The 14727-nt window shown below is 41.8% G+C and overlaps 2 protein-coding genes across 2 annotated transcripts in view; both read right to left on the minus strand.

The window, feature by feature from the left end:
• LOC115085200 (proton channel OTOP1-like) overlaps window positions 1–14727 on the minus strand; it is a 203016-nt gene that overhangs the window by 187771 nt on the left and 518 nt on the right. The window lies entirely within an intron of this gene.
• TMEM128 (transmembrane protein 128) overlaps window positions 6290–14727 on the minus strand; it is a 111599-nt gene continuing 103161 nt past the window's right edge. The window contains exon 6 of the transcript XR_003854757.1: window positions 6290–6741. The gene's annotated coding sequence lies outside the window, so the exon portion shown is untranslated. The remainder of the gene's footprint in view (window positions 6742–14727) is intronic.

The raw sequence follows: 14727 nt of genomic DNA on the forward strand, positions 1-14727 counted from the left end.
TGCTGCTGCTCCAAGCCACTCTTAGTGCCTTTGGACGGTTCCATCTCTGTTCTGGCTGCCTTAGAATTCTTTCCAAATTCCCTTCCCTTATATTCTTGTCAACTCTTGATCTTGCCTTGGCAATCCAATGCTTTGCACACTTGATACACCACTCCTAATACCACTTTGCCCCTCTTGGGTCTTTGGGCTTTTGATGCCATTTTCTTCCTGCCTCAGCCCTTGCCATACATGTTGGGGTCCTTCTGCTACTCTTCTTGTGCATTGCTATGAACTTGTGGTTTATGATTTTAATTGCAACATCCATTGCTACTGCTGTTCCAAGTCACTCTTGGTACTTTTGAATGGTTCTTCCTCATCTCCAGTTGTCTTTGAGGTTCTTTCCAAGTTCACTTCTCTTATAGAACTTGCCAACTCAAATCTGATGCTTTACACAGACACCAAGAGACCAGTGAGCCTGATATTGGTGCCAGGCAAAATGATCAAAGCTATTGTTAAAAACAAAATTACTTACCACATAAATAGACATGGTTTAATGGGGGAGAGTAGGGATGTGCAGCAGGGACGGATTCGTCCCATTCGGTATTCGTGGGGAGCCAAATCCATTGCATCCGTTCTCGGGGGACCTCGATCTGTTCATTAGTTACATATGTATTCGTTCCCCCCAAAAAAACCTCATCCCAACCCTTTAAATTTAATTAATTACAACCCCCCACCCTCCTGACCCCCCTAAGACTAACTAAAAGTCCTTGGTGGTCCAGCGCGATCTCCTGCACTTGGGCTGTCGGCTGCCGGTATTCAAAATGGCACCAATAGCCTTTGCCCTCACTATGTCACAGGGGCTACCGGTGCCATTGGTCGGCCCCTGTCACATGGTAGGAGCAATGGACAGCTGGCACCATCTTGTGATCCTATCATGTGACAGCGGCCGACCAATGGCACTGGTAGTCCCTGTGACATAGTAAGGGCAAGGCTATAGGCGTCATTTTGAATACTGGCAGCTGATGGCCCGAGTGCAGATTGCTCCAGGACCCCTGCTGGACCACCAGGGACTTTTAATTAACTACAACACCCCACCCTCCTGACCCCCCAAGACTTACCAAAAGTCCTTGGTGGTCCAGCTCGATATCCTGCACTCAGACCGTCAGCTGCCAGTATTCAAAATGGCGCCGATAGCCTTTGCCCTTACTATGTCACAGGGGCCGACCAATGGCACCGGTAGCCCCTGTGACATAGTGAGGGCAAAGGCTATCGGCTCCATTTTGAATACCAGCAGCCAATGGCCCAAGTGCAGGAAATCGCTCCAGGACCCCCGCTGGACCACCAGGGACTTTTGGAAAGTCTTGAGGGGGGGGGGGTCAGGAGGGTGGGGGGGTTTATTCGAAAGATACATTGTATTCGTGGGGGTTTGCCCTACGTTTCATGACCCCACAAATACAACGAATAGGGACATATATGTTGCAGATTGCCAATACGTCGAAAACAAATGCACACCCCTAGGGGAGAGTCAACATAGGTTTTGCAAAAGGAAGTATTGCCTTCCCAATTTGCTAGAAATTTTGAGGGTGTAAATAACAAATAAAAATACAGGCAAGGATGAGCCAGTTGATATAGTGTATTTGGATTTTCAGAATTCTATCCAAAGGCTCTTGTGCACAATTATTTTTGCCAAAACACCAAGATCCAACACACATTACAGTAAAACCTAGGTTAGATATGGAATAATTTCCTACAAATGGCTGTTTTTACAGCTGGTGTATAGATACTTATTGCAGACCATAAAAACTGGGAAGACTGATTGGCCAATTGGCCTTTATCTATCATTTATTATGTTACTATGGTCTACTTCCCAATTTTAGTCTCGAATAAAGAATTGATTAGTTTGCTCAGAACTGAGTAAATTTGCTGAGCCTGTGTTTCCAAAAGGATAAATAGGAATGATACAGTGTTTTTCAGGTGAAGAAGGAACTATTCTGAGATCAGTGTTTTTAAGAGAGAATAGATCAAGATGAAATAAAATATTTTGTGCATGAGGATTATGTATCATCTTGTATAAATCATACTTATGAGCATTACAAATTACTAGAAATGTATTAACAATTAAAAATAAGAGGAAACATGTTTTTATCTGTATGATCCATTATTCATCACATTTGTCTAAAATTAATAAAATCATTAAGAAACCACTAGTCAGTGGTTCTGTTATGCAAATGTGAGGATGGCTTATATGAGAAGCCATGATCTATGCAAATATTTGTCACCTTTATCATTACCACTATGAGTAGTTAATTTTTCAAATGCTTACTGGACAATATCTAATTGGACATTTTAAATGCAGTATGTGATCAGTTTGCAATGTAAACATACAATCGAAGTTTTGTTGATCCAATCATACAAAGAAGATATGATTTGAAAGTTTTCCATTTGGCCTACTGCCTTGGTAGTGTATCTCCTACAGTGCTCATATGATATGATGCATGTCAGTAAGACAATCAGGAGTTTTTGCATTAGAATTGTTGAGCATAGGAGTTATCTGTCTTCAAAGTGTTGCATCCCTTGGTTGCAGACGGCTGCGACCGCTCTGCCTTACCTCTTTTTCTCCCCTTTCCCTCTCTTTGGGCAAGATGGCTGTCTCCAGTGCCGAGTGTCTCGGTGTTTTCAGACCAGCATGGGCATTCCCCATCCACCATGCTCACTTCCATGGGCTCCTAGGGCGCGAGCGCGCACATCTCTATCATTCAAATACACGTCATAGCGGGAACCTCGGGGCGGCCCCACTGCATGACATCAGTACCTCCGGGTATAACTAGCCTCTGCTTCCGCTACCAATCTGAGTTAGCAAAGACCGCTTCACTACTCTGCCTGCTCTAAGCTGCCAGCTTAGACCCTTTCGCTAAGGGCCTTGCTCCAGCAGCAGCTCTAGACAACCGCTCCTCAGGGGTCTCTTGCTTCCAACTTCCCTTTGGGGTCCTCACTAACTTAGACAACCGCTCCTCGGGCGTATTTTCTCTTATTCATTCCAGAATATTGGATCATTGGGTACTCGCTCCTCGAGAGCCTATCTCTTCATATCCTGCATCATGGACCTTCAGTCCCACCATTCTACCATCAGGAAGACGCCTTCACTCTGTGAGTACCTCTACGAACCGGTGCTCCAACTCCATCCACCAGCCGCGGCGTTACCCGCACTACAGGCTCCTGCCTATCGTGAACATCTGGGTGAGTCTGTACTTCTGAGCCTGTTGAGCATATTGGCACCTCGTGGATCAGTGCCTTACCTTCCCACTTTACCATCTAATTACAACAGTACAATAAAGACTCTATCCATTTTGTGTCTGCTGTGTCAGCCTATCGCAGTGGTTCCCCACGGGGCTCCTCCCTGTGGGCGGCATCATTTCCATTGCGACCAAGGGTCCACAATGCCTCAAACACAACACAAAGATTAACTGCACCAATGGTTGCTCATTGTATTAAGTATGGCCATAACTTTGAAGAACTAAAGTATTTTGTTATAGATGTTATAAAGAAACATCCTCAAGGGGACAACTCGGAAGCTATTTTAGGTCAGAAAGAAAATAGTTTTTTCGATTGGGCACAATAGAACCCAAAGGGTTGAATGTTGCTACCAAGTGGGGGCTTCTGTGAAAGTTATTTGTTTTGGAAGACAAAAATTCTCCAGGAACAATTTGATTGGATGAATGAATGTTTACATGTGATTTGAAATTCAGTACACCATTGGACAATTTAAGAAGTATGATGTTACAGACATGTAGCCTTGGAGTGATTAGCAGCAAATGTTTAAATTAAAAAAGAAAAATGAAATAATAATGAAATAAAAAGAATGAGGGGTAGATTTTTAAAGTTATGCGCAGGCGTAGATTTGTTCACACAACCTGGCGTGAACAAATCTACGCCCGATTTTATAACATGCGTGCGCTGCCACGTGCATGTTATAAAATCCAGGGTCAGCGTGTGCAGGGGGGTGCACAATTGTGCAACCTGCATGCGCCGAGCAGCCTGCCTCCGTTCCATCTGAGGCCGCTCCGAAATCAGAGCGGCCTCGGAGGGAACTTTTTTCCAGCCCCCTCCCCCCCACCTTCCCCTCCCTAACCCACCCCCCAGCCCTAACTAAATCCCCCCTACCTTTGTTAAGTTACACCTGCCTGAGGCAGGCATAACTTGCATGCGCCGGCAGGCTGCCAGCGTACCATTCCCCGGCCCCGGGGCTGGTTCGGAGGCCTCAGCCATGCCCCAGAACGCCCCCCGGAATGCACGCAGGGCTTTTAAAATCTGCCCCTAAGTGTATGTTTTTTATTTGGAAGAGAGCTGTCTGATCCACATTTTTATGTCACTTGAAAAGGAGGTGGAATTATGAAGTTGATTGGATAGTTGTCAATATATTTTATTTGCTTTTAGATAAACCCTGAAACAGGAATTCAGTTGGTTTCAGCAGCAACTAAAAGCTAACGAGCAAATTTTTAAAGCCCGGTGTGCGCAAATACCGGGAGATATGCACGTGGCCAGGCCATGCGCATTTTAGAAAAGGCCTGGCCATGAGCGTTTGCGCAGAATTGCCGGGCCCTTGGGGTGGGGAGGGGGCCAGCCAGGACAGCGGTCATTAGGCCCTGTCCCGGGGAAGAACACACCGGCAGCCGCACTAAACTTACTGCTGCTCCTGGGAACAAGTAAGTTCAAAAATAAAAAAAATGTGGGTAGATAGGGTAGGTTTAGGGGTTGAGGAGAAGGGAAAAGGGAGGAAGAATAGGTGGGGGGATAGGGAGCAGATAGGGAGGGAACTGGGGTAGGCCTAATTGTGTCGACACGTGTTGTTTTTTTCTAAAATTCCCCCCAGCACACGCATGTCATAAAATCAGCGTGTAGCTTTTAAAATCTACCTGTATTTTTGAGCAGTGTTTGCATTGCTTATATGGAATATTCAAATAGATTTTAAAAGAATTTCATATTAAAAGATAAATGAAAGATGAAATAAATAAATAATAAGATAAGAGGTTTTTAACCCATGATTGATTTTGCCGTACTCCTTGGATAAAAATTGCTCCATTGAGTTTAAAAGGCTGCACTGAGGTCTTTTTTCCTGTTAAGTGAATCAAGAATAAATGATGAGGAATTTTTTTGTTTGTTATATATCCTCACGTTTTCCCTCGTGTTCCTGGGTTTTCAAACTATCTATTCTACATTAGTGCTCTGGACTCTTGATCTTCAAGCACTGCAAACAGGTCTGATTTTCAGGGTAGCCAAGCTATGCAAAATAGCTTAATTTTTAGACCACATGTTAATACATCTAAACATGACAGAAAAAAATCATATGGCCAATTTTGTCTACCCATCCACACTCACTACTCAGCATTATGATCTCTACCACTCTCTCACAGATCCCCTGTGCTTGTCCCATGTTTTTTCCAATTCAGATACTGTCTCCATCATATCCACTGGGAGATTGCTCTATGCATCTATCATCCTCTCTGTAAAAAATCCTTAGAATACTTGAGTCTACTCCTTTTTACCCCATCCCATGATCCTTTGCTCCAGAGCCTCCCTTCCATTGAGAGGTCCCTAACCTAACCAGTGCATTGATAACTATGAGGTATTTAAATATTTCAAGCATATCTCTCATTCATTTGTAGATATCTCATAAACTAAACCTGTTTGTGGCCTTGGCTGAAAACCCCTAATCTAGACATCTGTAAATGTGAAACATACATTGAAACATTTACCAGGCTGAAACTGAAGGCCTTTATATTGCTTCTGGAGAGCATTTTCAGACATGGTATCTTCTGTGATCATTTCCTCTGTGGAGTGTCACTTGCTCAAGTTGAAGTGTACCCTCTCTAGTGCCTTGGGCATGATACTTTGTTAGGTAATTTATGGACTACCGAAACCTCACCAATCTTGACCTGTATTTTAATTCATCCCCCTCCTTTTGAATCACACCCCAATATTAACAACAGTCTAGATTTGATGCCAGAACTGTGATTTCATAACATTGTCAGTGGCCTCAAAATGTTTCTCATAACATGGGAAAAGTGAGATCACATTGTATATCAAAACCTCCATTTCCCTTGGACAGAAGCTTGGTTTTCTATTTCTTCTCCTTTCCAGGTATTGCTGTCCTGTAGAGCCTCTGAGGTTAGAATGGGATGAGTTAAGTAGCTGGGTGGGGACCTATTCCTTTGAAGGATGGCAGAGGTTTCGGGAGTCTGCCCACTCTTCCCAAAAGCAGGACAGTGAGTGTCTGCTGCCATCTTCATAATTGATTCCACAAGAGACTGAGTAAAGTTGCAGAGTGTACCAAGTTTATTATTTTATGTGTTTTATTGTATAAGGTTAATTTGTAAATGAGGTAGGTAACATGAAGCTATATTCAACTGAAATCAAATATCAGAACTCATAGTATACCCTAATCTTAATGACGGACTTACATACACAATCATTTCTTCAAATGACAATTGTTGGCACTGTTATGGGAAAAACCTATGACCACCACAAACACATTTACAACCCTTAATCTTTTCTAAATGTTAATGTTTGTTTTTATATAGTTTAAAATAATTTTCATTTATTATCAAATCGATCCATGATCATACTGCTCTTGAATCTTATGTAGGAAACTTGCAAAAATGATGTAAACAAGCTATTTTTGGTTGAAGTGTCGGCATCTGTTGGTTCATGACTTTTCTGTTATGTCAACATCAAAACCTGAGTACAACATCCTCTGTCTCTTTTCTAGAAATGCAAGTGGGATATATATAAGCAAAGTGGGGTAATGATATACAGAGAAATAAAAGAGGCTAACGATTAGAGAGAGGCAGCATCCTAAGCTCTGCATAACTTTTTTTTTTTTTTTACAACTTACAAATGATTTTATTCACTCAATCTGACAAATTTTCTGTTGGTTGCAAATTATTCTGTTTGAGTTCATCAGCTCACCTTAGTTTTAGCACATATATTTATTTTGTGAGATGCTATATAACATCATTAATTTATATAAATATTGTTAAGCAAGACAATCACTATAAAACTATTTTAATCATTGGCTACTAGAGATTCTGTGGTTGGTATTGTATTAGGAATCTGGAGAGTATATCAAATATTGATGTTGTGTATATCATTAACTGCAATGTTAAAATAGCATTAACAGTTTATTTTTATTTAAAGTGTTTAAATGTATTTTTTTCTTGCCAGGACTACCTGGCAAGTTTGTGTTACTGCATTTGATACTAGTTACATTTATTTTGCTATGTAATCTTGTGAACTGCCTTGACTAGACTCAGAAAGCCAGCATAGTACTAATAAATGGAATGAATGGAGGAACAAGTGGCTAAAGCAGCAGGCTATGAGTAGGGATGACCATGTGACTTTCAACAAGTCCCTTTACTATTCACTGCTTCACATACAAACGAGTAAATTTTCAAAGGTGTTTTGTATGAAAAAATAGCAAACTCTCATGCACATAGCATGTACTCATAAATATGCTATTTTCTAAACTTTTGAGCGTATGCGTATATTTTCCATTTCATATATATATTTTACTAGCAGAAATAAAGAGGTGGGTTAGGGGCGCTCAGAGCAGATTTCAGAAGTTTGCATGGTAGTTGCTATTTTGTAAGCAATATAAATGTACACATTTTCCCAACTTATTTGTACACTTCTAAACTTGCTAATTGGCACAAGTGAAATCAGACTCATCTGATGGCTGGAGTTTTTGGGTGGGAGGTTTTCGTGAACTTATCCGGGTTCAGTGTGAAGAGCTAGAAGGTATAGATGAACTCGAGTCGGACTGGATGAATTGATGGAGGAATCAGCAAATTGGTGATTTCAAGTACACGTACAAGTATTTTCAAACAGTATGAGCGCATACCTGCCTCTGCATATAAATCGGGGTTATTACACATACGTGTTATATTTTTTAGCACCTAGAATATACAGACGTTTATACATTAGGTGGAGAAAGTATGCATTTTCTAGAATTGGACATATTTATACATAGTATTCAAGCAAAAGAACATGATATTTATCAACTGTGAAGCTCTTACCAGTTTATATAACACCAGCATAAATCTCCCCGTATCCATTTATGTGGGTAAATGATATACTGCAGCCAAATATGAAAGTTAGGATCTCAAAGTTGCCAAAATTAGGAGATGCGCGCTGGGTGGATTTTAAAAGCCTCCTGAAAACGCATGGACTGGCTGCTGCACTCACAAATGAAAAGTTCAAAAAAGTGGCAGGGCATAGGCAATCCTGGATTTAAATTTGAAATTAGTGCATAAATAGTTACACGCTCTACCATGCACTGGGCTCCCCTGCCAAATAACTTTACTTCTGCTATGGATGCCATGTAACTTATAAAACAAAAAAATGTAGACAGGTCAGAGGGGTTTTAAGGGTAGGGACTAATAGGTAGCAAAGGAAGGATATTAAACTAGGGAGGGTTGGAAGTCCTATCCTTTAATTGGGCACAAACTGTGAAAACTGGCAATGGCGTTGGCGCATACCCACTTAAAATTGCACACATAATAGGCCGAAGAAAGATACCGTCCCTGATTGTAAACTTTCTGTGGCCTAGGACATACCTACTTACTGGAGTATAACTCGCCTTGATCTATCAATGAAAGGGGGTGAGATAAATCCAAAATAAAAAATGGCAAGGGAGGGGGAGTCAATCATGAGATTGTCATCATGCTAGGGAAGCCACAAGATACAGGGAAACAAAGGAAAGAACAGTGCTAATTGCTACCAAGTCACTGACACTGAAATCTAAAGGAAAAATGAGGAAAGAAAGGGTATGTATAGGGCATTAGTGTAGAAGACAGAAATAGAGGGAGGGGAGGGATCACACCATTTATGACTCCCCATCTGCCACTGCTGTTGATATTACAATTATTTTGTCTTTTTTTGTAATATTGTCATTTGAATAAAATAATATTCAGCTTAGCCATCTTATTTTATGTTAAGTTAAAATGTAACTCTTTTGCAATAGTAAAAATCAATGGGGTAGATTTTCAAAGGGTTGCGCGCATAAGATACACGCGCAACCCCCGAAAACCTACCCCTGCCTCCCCCTGCGCGCACCGAGCCTATCTTGCATAGGCTCGGCGGCGCGCGCAAGCCCCGGGACGCACGTAAGTCCCGGAGTTTGAAAAAATGGGCGTCCCGGGGGCGGGGCAGAGGCCTCCGGAACAGCCACCGGGCCAGAGGATGGAGAGCCGGCGCGTGCCGGAGGCAGGCATAACTTCTTCAATAAAGGTCGGGGGGGAGGGGAAGGTGCAGGGGGGTGGAAGGAAAGTTCCCGCCGAGGCCGCTCCGATTTCGAAGTGACCTTGGAGGGAACGGAGGCAGGCTGCTTGGCTCGGCACACGCAAGTTGCACAATTGTGCACCCCCCCTGCACGCGCCGACCCTGGATTTATAACATGCGTGCGGCAGCGCACGCATGTTATAAAATCGGGCGTAGATTTGTTCGCACCGGGTTGCGCGAACAAATCTACACCCGCGCACATGTTATAAAATCTGGCCCAATATGAACAGTTTATGATTCAGTATGTATTTTGCATTATTAAAAACATTTCAGATGTTAACTCTGATCTAACAGAATACTAATGCTGCTTAGGATTCATTCACTGTTGACAATGTAGTTTCCAAAAAAAAAAAAAAAAAATGCAGAGGATACAAGATGACTGTTAAAAATAATTTTTACAATGAAAATGAAGAGAAACTGGAGACTCCTATCCAAGATGGCGATGAGAGGTTGCATAGTGAAACCGCTCCCTTTTGAATTAAAGATTTTCTAACTACAATGCCTGCTAAGCGGAAAGGTAAAATATGGGTGCACCCCCCCTGAGCCTGTTTTACCTAGCGGCCAAACGATCGTGTCCTATGCAGCCCCGATGTCGGCAGCTAAGAGGAGCGACTGCCCCGCTGCAGTGAGTGGAGAGGGAGCTCTCTCACCGTCTGGGGATACCATGCTCAGCCCCCGATTGCAGGCCTCCTCCAGCTCCAGCGACTATGGTGAGGTCTCTCGAAGCGGCACAGGGAGATGATGTCATCCACCCGAAGGAAGGGGGACACCGAGAGAAACTGTGCCTGCAGTGCAGCTTTTCTCTAGCCAGACGGAAACAACGAGGCCTGGAGGGATTGAATTCATCTTTATCCCCAGTTTGTCCGGTGGAAGAGGAACGCAGGATCCGCGAAATCCAAATGCTAGAAGCTGGAGGATCACAAGCTGTCCAGGCAGGGGGTGAGTTGTTTATACTACCCCCAGACCGGCAGAAGTCACCCTGGACACTTTATGGGACTTGGTAGCTACTTTGGGGAGACTAGTTAACGTTTGTGAGAAAAAATATACCAAGATGGAAAATGAGATGGTGTCTACTAATCAAAACCTGGGAGGACAGATAAAAGAAATGGGACATAAGCTATCAGATTTGGACCATAAAGTCGCACAAGTTCAAACAGTTAATGTGAATCTTATTAAAGATATGGGAACTCAGTCAAAGAGATTGGAGTTCCTTGAGAACTATACTAGACATTTGAATTTGAGGTTCCTTAATTTTCCCAGAGCTCTGGGGGAGAATACCCAAAGTACTCTGAAAATGTTTCTTCTTGAATGTTTAAAGTTTGAAGAATCTCAAATGCCTTTGGTTAATAAAGCTTTTTTTCCTGACTAGATAGATGAAAACAACTGGAGGAAATCATCTGGAAGCCATGGGAAACTTAACCCAATTTATTGAAAGTTCAGCAGTTGAAATATTAGATAGAGGTACTCTGCTGGTCTCTTTCATCACAGAAAGATGTCAGTAAAGTAATGCAAAATTATTTACTTAACATGGGTGTAGAATTCTATGGCCAGGCAGTAAAAATCTTTCCAGATTTATCAAGACCGACACAGGCTAGGAGAAAGGAATTCCTAAGTTTAAGGCCCCAAGTATTGGCATTAGGTTATACTTTTTAACTCAAATAACCTTGTTGCTGTTTTGTAGGCGTAAAGAGGAGAGTTTTGTAGAACAACTTAAGTCCTTTTTGTATGCCAGGAATGTGACTAATACCACCGAAGAAGGCCAATAAATCAATCATGAGAAAGTAAACCGACATTTAGCGTTAAGCCAGTTTTTCTTGTGTTATTAGTAAAATTTTGTACTCCTTTATATTTCAGGCTAGGAGTCACAGCTGTTTTCTTCGTAATATAAAACATGTATGGTTAATTGGTTGCTATTATTATCATTATTCTTATTTTGTACTTTATAATACTTGTCTTATTTTTTTCCTGTTGAAGTATGTGAAAATATTTTGTGAAAAAGCAATAAAATGAATTAAAAAAAAAAGAAAAAGAAATGAAGAGAAACTATAGAAAATCTAATGCAATATATGGGTGCATTTTCAAATTTTGAGTACAGCATATTGAAAGAAACATGATGGAACAATAAAGAAGGTGTGGAGGATAAATGGAGCTTCATCGCCGGGCAAGTGTTGCTCCTGTAAAGAGAATGACTGACTTTTCAATTCAATTACAATTTTAAATTATGATTTGTATTGTGCTCTAAATGCAGGATAAGGAAGGAATTTGTCTTAAAGGATGTTTGGTTTTCTTCCCCTCTCAACAAATACTTCAGCTTCCCATCTAATAGAAAGGGCATTTATTTCATATTTTATTACCGTACTAATATATGTTAGTACACTGTTTGAATTAGTAAAATATATCCTGCAAGGAAACTGATTTAAGGATTAATGAGATTTTTTTTTAGATACTACAATTCAAATATGCATGTTGACAGCATACAAAGTCAAAATCACAGTAACATTTTTAAAAATTATGCAAAACCTCCCCCCAGATAGATGCTATCAAATTTGTGAGTTGTTGTTTTTTTAAACATAATCCAATTTATACAAACCTCCTCATGTAAAATAACAGATTTCTTCTCTCTTCAGCTTGTTGACCTGCAAAGTCTTGGGGCAAACAATGGGCCTGAATCACTAAGGCATTCCTCCCACTCTGTGTCTATGGGAAAATGCCTTGATGAATCAGGCCCTATGCAGCTAACTGCTCGATTTTAAAAGCCCTATGTGTGTCAAAGTCGGGAGGTATGTGCGTGACTTGGCCCGGCACGTGCCATGCGGATTTTAAAAACCGCATGAGTACGTGAGTCTCTCCTGGTACACGCACAAAAAACATTTTTCACAAAAAAGGGCGGGGGGCAAGGGCATGGTCTAGGCAGAGCATGGGCAGGGCAGGGCAGGCCGGGTCTGTACCATGAAGTCTGCACGTAAGTCTTTATGCGCACAAGCACGCATAGAGATCCCCTACTGCGTAACTTTACTTCTGCTATGGACGGCATATAAGTTGTGAAATAAAAATAAAAAATAGGGTAGTCAGCGGGGTTTTAAGGGTCAGGGCTAATAGGGCAAAATGGAGGCAAGTTAACTAGTGTGGTTAGGAAGTCCTCTCCTTTACTGGGGCGAACTGGGAATGAACTGGGAAAAATAGTAATTGTGTCAGCACCTAGTAAAATCCCCCCTTTCACGGCAGAGGCAGTATTTGCGCGATTATGTGCATGTCAATATGAAATTGTGTGCGCATGTACACGTAAATGGCCAATTTTTAAACATGCGCATGTATATGTGCATATGCATGTATGCATTAAAAGTGTCATGTCCATGTGCATGAGCTGGCAAATGCGCACGGGTCTTAAAATTTACCTCTTACTTTTAGTAGTGCAGAATTCTAATAACCATCTTGGTCATGAAGAAAACTATTCTTTTGACTAGACCAACATAATAATAATCTAAAGATGTTGTAATAAATGATGGCTTACCTTTGGCAGGTGACTGAGGCTCTGGGGGAGCTAAAAGATAAAGGTTTCTATGGGCAACCATGCAGCAAAACGACTACTGTTCATGGCCATGGAGTATGAGCAGGGTGGTGTCTGGCTCCACAACCATCAAGAACAGTCTTGTGATCCATGACAGGCCCGGTATGAGGCATCACCGTGGAGCATATGAGGCCCCTTTGCTCAGCATGGGGCTTATGACCAGAACTGCAAGAGCAGCCGGAGCAGGGTGTGGCAATAATGGCCCTGCTTACACTGACTCTGACAATGCTTGCCGGCATCAGAATATGGGTAGGGGGAGTGGACAGGTCCAGGGGGTGGGGAGAGAGGGAAGAAGGGTAGGGTGTAAGGAAGGTTGAGGCTCAGTACCAGGGGGTATGCTTAGTTGTACTGTTAGAATAATAAAACTGTGGCCTATGTTCATTCCAAATCCGAATCAGTTGCCTATGTTCATTCCAAATCCGAATCAGTTGCCTGTGTCTGCTTGTTATAATACGGTCTGTGTAGGAGTCAGTTTCATGGGTTTGACAGTCTAGCAGGGATGTGTGGGGGCAGTCCTGGATTCCATGGTTACTACAATTCAAATATGCATGTTGAGAGCCTTCAATGTCAAAACCAGTTACTGTAACATTTTTAAAAAATATGCAAATTCTCCTCTCAGGTAGATACTATCAAGTTTGTGGGGGTATTTTTTTTTTTTTTTTTAACATATACCAATTTTATAGACATCCTCAAGTAAAATTATATATTCTCTCTTCAGCCTGTTGACCTGCTAAGTCTTGCATGTGCTAGGGTCCTTTTTGTAGTGCAGAATTCTAATAGCCATATTGGTCATGAAGAAAACTGTACTCCTTGTAGGTCTGACAATTTTGATTAGATCAAATAAGAATTACAACATCTTTAGATTAAGAATAAATGAACATTTGGGAGGAGGAGGAGGGACCATGCAGTTTTCAAAATGGATATATTACATCAGTCTATAGCAAAGGCAAGAGGTGAGGTGGTGTAATCATGGGTTAGTAGCAATAAGAAGAAAGGGAACCAGAGGAATGCTTTTACTTTGCCATACATTAGAACTAGACTTCAAGTCAATCAATTGCTGCTTTTAATCAAAATACTGGCTTCTCTGTATATCTTGTAGTTTTCTCTATTTATGTCTTGAGTGAAAAATCTCTTTTCTTTTTCAACAGATGTAAAGCAAAATAAGTTGGTAATGGTGTTTTGGAAGTTTATTTGCTTCAAAAATTGGCATGTATTACCTGTTCCTTCAACCAATCTCTGCCATGGCCTCTGTTCCTTTTTAGTGAAATTGTTTCTCCCTTTTTTTTTTTTACATAGATGTTAAGGTGTATAACTATTTCATCCCTCCTGACACAGCCTCCCTGGTGAAACACAGCCCGAGTTGGGGGACTGTACCCTTGTTGAAATTTCTTCTATTTGGAGCATTTTGATTAAAAGCAACATTTGACTGACTTGAAGTCTTGTTCTAATATGTGGAAAAGTAAAAGTATTCCTCTGGTTACCATTCTCATTATTACATGTCTATAACGCAGAAAGAAATGAAGTACAAAAGTAAAATCTCAGGGCTGGATTTTCAAAAGGTTACGCGCACTGGGCCTATTTTCAAAAGACCCGGCAACGCGCGTAAGTCCTGGGGCTTACAAAAAGGGGTGGGGGAGGTCAAGGGGGTGGGGTGGGGTCAGAGGCTCCTGGCTGTCAGCTGGCATGCGCAACCTACTTCAGCCCCAGGGCTGAAGTAAGTTTTGCAATAAAAGAAACAAGAAGAAAAAGGTAGGGGGGAAAGAGCGGGGGAGGGAACAGGGGAAGGCAGCGCGGCTCAGCGCAGACTTGGCGCGCGCAAGGTGCACAATTGTGCACCCCCCCTT

This window comes from Rhinatrema bivittatum, chromosome 1 (assembly GCF_901001135.1).
Source record: "Rhinatrema bivittatum chromosome 1, aRhiBiv1.1, whole genome shotgun sequence".
Classification (NCBI taxonomy): Eukaryota; Metazoa; Chordata; class Amphibia; order Gymnophiona; family Rhinatrematidae; genus Rhinatrema; species Rhinatrema bivittatum.